Below are 7500 nucleotides of genomic sequence, written 5' to 3'. Positions count from 1 at the left end.
GGGTTGCAGGTAGTGACCTTCTCAATCTCGAGAACCAGTAAGTGTTCTGAGTTCGTACGATTTTAAGTATCAGTGGTCGAGCGGTGTAAGGCGGTAGTCATGGCGGGCCTCTTGTCGTCATGTACAGCGCAGGTTCGAATCCTTGCGCGATGGTCATAAAAATTATCTGATTAATGTCGCTGTCCACTAGCGAATTCCTCGTATATATATATATATATATACATATATATTTACATATATATATATATACATATATATATATATACACATATAGGATAGTATGTGCGCGTGAGAAAGTTTTATACATACACAATGAATGGTTCCCAGTGATCAATTAATATCCTTTTCAACCAAAAGTCACTTTTAATTCCATGGCATGCTCTATCATGGCGGAGGTGGGTTGAACGCGATATTTCGTGTAGGTGTATATAATTCGAACATACAAATATAAGAAAGTCGTTGTCAACTTATATATCTCTTGATAGCGTATTGGTTTACGTTACTGTAAGTTTGTTACTTGTTAGCTGGGTTCAAATCCTCGGATCGTCCACGTTTCAATTTCCAACGGATGCCTCCTTCGAGTAACTCTCCGTCTCGATTGCGATGGCATGGAATTAGAAGTGATTTGTGGTTGAAAAAGATAAATTGGTCACTGGGAACCATTCAGTGTGTATGTATAAAACTTTCCCACTCGCACATACTATCCAATGCCCTATCATAGCGAAGGTGGGTTGAACGCGGTATTTTGTGTAGGTGTAAGTAATTCGAGCATACAAATATAAGAAAGTCGTACTCAACATATATCTCTCTTGATAGCGTATTGGTTTAAGTCACTGTAACTTTGTTACTGGTTAGTTGGGTTCGAATCCTCGGGTTGTCCACGTTTCAATTTCCAGCGGATGCCTCATTCGAGCGGATCTCAGTCTTGATTGCGATGGCATGGAATTAAAAGGGATTTGTGGTTGAAATATATATATATATATATATATATATATATATATATATATATGTATGTATGTATGTATATATAAATATATTATAAATATATACATATATATATATATATATATATGTATATATATATATATATATATATGTATATTATGTATATATATATATATTGCAAAAATAATCACAATAACGCGTGACGAAAAGATATTGCAGAAACCACAGGGAAATTAAAGTCGGAATACTGAACGTTTTCGTCTATTACGACATCCTCAGAGTACAAGAAAGAAAAAATAGAACACAATATTTATACAGAAGAAAGAAAACTGGGAGAGGTCATAGCCACATAAAACCTTCGGACATTATACATACAACACATTCAATCACAAATGGAAATGTTAATGTTAATAAAAAATACATATACATTCATATACACATGGAAATAAGAATGGTAATAGTAACAAGAAAAAATAAATAGATAAAAATAAAATAAAAAGAACAAAAACCATGTGGCCGAAAGGTCCATAGGACAATTGGTACAATTAGGAAACTAGGTACTGCTTTACTATCCTATGATTATAAATTGTTTAGTTAAACCAAAACACAAGTAATGTTATTATCAATTTGTACAAAAAGAAAGAAAAAAAAACAGAACACAATATTGAACAGAAATACAAAAACTGGAAAGGTTATGCCACATAAAACTTTCGGACGTTATACATACATACACACTCATATACACAGAAATAATAATGGTAACAGTAAATGAAAAAATACATACACAATCATATACACATGGAAATAATAATGGTAATAGTAAAACAAACAAAAAATACAAAAGAACAAAACCTTGTGGCTGAAAGGTCCACAGGACATTTGGTACCATTAGGAAATTTGGTACTGTTTTACTATCCTATTAATTATAAAATTGTCTAGTTTAAATAAACCTAAACTCAAGTTAATATTATTATCAAAATTGTTCTTTATGAAACAGAATTCAATGATGTTCCTATCTAAGGCTGAATTACAATCAACAATTTTCTTAACGTTGTCCCAGTCAATGTTGTGGTTTGTGTCTCTAACATGGACAAAAACCCCACTGGTCATTTGGCCCGTCCTTATACTGTACTTATGTTGTTTCATCCTAATATTCAATTCTTTACCTGTTTGGCCAATATAACAGGAGCTACAGTTTTTACAGGGAATACTATAAACACATCCTACATTATTACAAGGGGAATTTTTAATAAGGAGTTCTTTGATGGTACTGTTTTTGAAAATAACATTAATATTAAACTCCTTAAGGATGCGAGGAAGTCTTACAAGATTATCATGAAAGGGAATAACTAAAAGATTTTTCTTACAGAAAGTATTTTTTTGGGTTGTATTGAAATAAAACTTCCTGGACCTATGTTGTGCTTTATCTATAACATATTTTCAAATCAAAAACAGGAACACGTGTAAATAAAGAATTAACATCAAAACTAACTAACTTGAAATCATAAGTAATGTCTAGACTATTAAGTTTGCTGATTAAATCTTCGTTGTTCTTAATGTGAGAATGAGAAATGGATCCAACAAGGGGGCTCAGAATGGACACCTGCCATTTAGATAATTTGATTTGCTTGAATTTGATTTGCTTTAATTTCTAAGAAAAGAGTTTCATTTACATAACTTACCCTTACCTGTAGACATTATTATCAATTTGATTAAACTATGTGTGGTTAACTCTAAATTTGTTTTTAATGGTGAATTTTATGTTCAAAAATTTGGCATGGCTATGGGAAACCCCTTATCCCCAGTTTTAGGCAATTTGTATATGGAGTTCTTTGAAAGGGAATTGTTACCTTGTATTCTCCCCCGTAAAGTCATCTGGTATCGATATGTCGATGACATTTTATGTATTTGGCCTACTGATATTAGTTTGGACAATTTTCTTATTAATTTATATGACTTAGTGCCTTCTATTAAATTTAAAATTTAGGTTGAACATGGTAACAAATTGCCATTTTTAGATGTTTCTATTATTAGAAAAGATAGATGTTTTAGGTTTGACATTTTTAGGAAACCAAGCAATGTTTTGTCATATGTTCATCTCTATTCTACACATCATATTAATACTAAGGTTTCTGTTTTTTCATCCATGTTTTTAAGAGCTTATAGAATTTGTAGTCCAGAACTTTTAGGCCAAGAAATAGGAAAAATATATGACATTGCATCGGGTTTGAAATATCCAAAATATGTTATAGATAAAGCACAACATAGGTCCAGGAAGTCTTATTTCAATACAACCCAAAAAAATACTTTCTGTAAGAAAAATCTTTTAGTTATTCCCCTTCATGATAATCTTGTAAGACTTCCTCGCATCCTTAAGGAGTTTAATATTAATGTTATTTTCAAAAACAGTACCATCAAAGAACTCCTTATCAAAAATGTGTTTATAGTATTCCCTGTAAAAACTGTAGCTCCTGTTATATTGGCCAAACAGGTAAAGAATTGAATATTAGGATAAAACAACATAAGTACAGTATAAGGACGGGCCAAATGTCCAGTCGGGTTTTTGTCCATGTTAGAGACACAAACCACAACATTGACTGGGACAACGTTAAGAAAAATTCAGCCTTAGATAGGAACATCATTGAATTCTGTTTCATAAAGAACAATTTTGATAATAATATTAACTTGAGTTTAGGTTTATTTAAACTAGACAATTTTATAATTAATAGGATAGTAAAACAGTACCAAATTTCCTAATGGTACCAAATGTCCTGTGGACCTTTCAGCCACAAGGTTTTGTTCTTTTGTATTTTTTGTTTGTTTTACTATTACCATTATTATTTCCATGTGTATATGATTGTGTATGTATTTTTTCATTTACCGTTACCATTATTATTTCTGTGTATATGAGTGTGTATGTATGTATAACGTCCGAAAGTTTTATGTGGCATAACCTTTCCAGTTTTCGTATTTCTGTTCAATATTGTGTTCTGTTTTTTTTTCTTTCTTTTTGTACAAATTGAGAATAATATTACTTGTGTTTTGGTTTAACTAAACAATTTATAATCATAGGATAGTAAAGCAGTACCTAGTTTCCTAATTGTACCAATTGTCCTATGGACCTTTCGGCCACATGGTTTTTGTTCTTTTTATTTTATTTTTATCTATTTATTTTTTCTTGTTACTATTACCATTCTTATTTCCATGTGTATATGAATGTATATGTATTTTTTATTAACATTAACATTTCCATTTGTGATTGAATGTGTTGTATGTATAATGTCCGAAGGTTTTATGTTGCTATGACCTCTCCCAGTTTTCTTTCTTCTGTATAAATATTGTGTTCTATTTTTTCTTTCTTGTACTCTGAGGATGTCGTAATAGACGAAAACGTTCAGTATTCCGACTTTAATTTCCCTGTGGTTTCTGCAATATATATATGTATATATATATATATATATATATATATATATATATATATATATATATATATATTACCGGTGAAAAATGTAATCACACATTTGTCAATAACGTAGAAACCACTGTTGGGGTAGAAAAGACTGGAAACGGGGAATCTATATATTTCGATTGCAAACTGCAATCCTCTTCAGTAGATCATCTACTGAAGAGGATTGAAGTTTCCAATCGAAATATATAGATTCCCCGTTTCCAGTCTTTTCTACTCCAACAGTGGTTTCTACGATATATATATATATATATATACATATATATATATATATATAATGTATATACATATATATATGTGTACATACATATATGTATATATATATATATATATATATATATATATATATATATATATATTTATATCAGATAATTTTTATGACCATCGCGCTAGGATTCGAACCTGCGCTGTACATGACGACAAGAGGCCCGCCATGACTACCGCCTTAACCCACTCGAACAACTGATACTACTAGGCGGTAGTCATGGGGGGCCTCTTGTCGTCATTTACAGCGCAGGTTCGAATCCTTGCGCGATGGTCATAAAAATTATCTGATTAATGTCGCTGTCCACTAGCGAATTCCTCGTATATATATATATATATATATATATATATATATATATATATATATATATTATATATACATATATATATTTATATATATGTATATATATATATATATATGTATATATATATATTATACATATATATATTTATATATTTATGTATATATATATATATATATATATATATATATGTATATATATATATATTTGAATATGGATGGAGCAGGTTCTCCTGTAGACATGCGTTGTTAAATTCTACAGCATTGAGGAGGTCGTTAATCTTCTTATGGGTATTTACAATCTGTGAGAATAAACACCTTGTGAGATCGAAACCTCTATTGGTACTACGTTTCGCTTGTTACAGCTTTTTCAAGTACAGACATGACACACACTCTGAGCACATATAAGCCAACAGGGAAGGAACTGGGAGAGGTTATCAGGAAGGGGTGGGTGGTAGGTGGAGGGGGAGGAGGGGGACGGGTGGGACTTGGTGGAGACAAAGGAGGACATTTCGGACAGTTTGTTGAAGTGGACTAAGGGGGACATTTCATACATTTATTTAATGCGGGTAACAGATGGATGATAGGAGGGGCGATGTTAAACATGCCTCTGTTCTGCTCAATGGTTTTGAAGCTTTGAATGGCGGCCGCTTCGAGGCATTTTCTCCTCATCCTGTCTGGTTCACTAAACAGAAGTTCTGCGTTATCCCAATCCATCAGGTGGTCGTTGGTGTTCCGGTGGATAACACAGGCGTTAGTGGTGATGTTGTTCCGGGAATCGTAGCGATGCTCCCGGATCCGGGTCTTCAGGTCACGGGAAGTCTCGCCGATGTATACTTTATCACATCCAGCACAGGGTATGCGGTAGACACCAGCGTTTTTTCCCCACATCTCGTCCTGGCTGTCACTCCTTCTTGAAAGCTCTTTGATAGTTCTGCTGGACTGGCCCACTACCTGAATGTTGCAACGCCCAAGTGTCCGGGTGAGGGTGGCGGTGACGCTGCTGGCTGGAAGGATAAGCCTCCTAGCTGGATCTTTTGTTGGTTCCCGCCCTTCCATTATTTTGAGTGCCTTTTTCTTACACTGGTGGATGATGCACTCTGGATATTTTAATTTATGAAAAACCTCCTTTATGTGCCTAAACTCGTCCTCTAAGAATTCAGGGCTACATATTCTGAGAGCTCTGAGGTAGAAACCTATGACTACACCTTTTTTAATACTGAGGTCATGGTGGGATAGGAAGTGAGTCAAATCGTCCTTATTGGTTGGTTTCCTGTAGACTGTAAATTTTAACAAAATATCATGTTTGATAATAAGGGTATCCAAAAATGGAAGGGAATCGTTGATTTCTTCCTCCAAGGTGAACTGGATGGATGGCTCAACCTCGTTCAGAGCCGCTTGGAGTTTGGGGATGTCAAACCATCTGGGGGAAATTAATAGTATGTCATCCACATAACGAAGCCATACTACGTTGCCAGGAACGATATCTGAGAAAGGCCCTGCTTCTAAAAATTCCATGAACAGGTTGGCAAGGACAGCGCTCAAAGGAGAGCCCATGGCCATGCCAAACCTTTGGTGAAAATACTGGTCCTGGAATTTGAAATAATTAAATTGGACACAAAGCTGTACTAAATCCACAAAGTCATTGGGGGGAATAGGGAGGTCAGTGTGGGAACTAGTGATTTTAGCCCTAAGGAGGTCAATCGCTTTAAGGGTCGGGACACGAGTGAATAACGAGGTCACATCCAGGCTGGCCAGCTTTTTGTTGCGAACAGGAACGTCCTTAATTCTATTCAATAGGTCCCCTGAGTGTTTCAAATGAGCACCGCTGATGGTACCCAAAAGGCGAGACAAATGTTTGGCCAGCGCACCTGCCAGTTTGTGTGGCGCACTCCCGATCCCTGATGTAATCGGTCTCATGGGTATATTGGGCTTGTGGGTTTTTGGGAGCCCATACAGGGTGGCTGGACGTGGGAGGTTTGGCAGGAGGTGAAGTAAACACTTACCAGTTTCTGATTTCCTAAGAATCCTCCTGGCTGCCTTCAGGAAGTTATTTGTCTCGACGTCCACTTTCGCCTGGGTGACTTTGGTGTAAGTATTTTCATCGCTGAGGAGGTCAGTCATCTTATGTAGGTAGGACGATGCGTCCATCACCACCACTCCTCCACCTTTGTCCGCGGTGGTGATCCTGACGGCGGGGTCCTTGGCGAGTGCCTCCAACGCTCGAAAGTATCTCTTGGGTAAAGTAGGATTGGGAGGGTCGCAAAGTGCCGAGGTTAGTAGTCCTTGTATGTAGCCCTGCTGGAATTCGCTGTCTTTGTACCTGTAGTTCTTCGTGACGAGGTCGATGTTCTGGTTAGGTTTCGGGATGCCGGTGGCGAATTTAAGTCCCAAGCTGAGCACTTCAGTTTCGAAGTCGGACAGCGGCCTGCTGGAGATGTTGGTGATGATATCTGGTCTACCCATGCTCTTCCAACGGCTGTTGGCACATAGACTGGACAGTTGACGCGCGAGCCTCTCCTTC

The sequence above is a fragment of the Oratosquilla oratoria genome, chromosome 16, assembly GCF_046742065.1.
Source record: "Oratosquilla oratoria isolate Oo_2021 chromosome 16, ASM4674206v1, whole genome shotgun sequence".
Classification (NCBI taxonomy): domain Eukaryota; kingdom Metazoa; phylum Arthropoda; class Malacostraca; order Stomatopoda; family Squillidae; genus Oratosquilla; species Oratosquilla oratoria.
Note: the sequence above shows the minus strand (reverse complement) of the source record.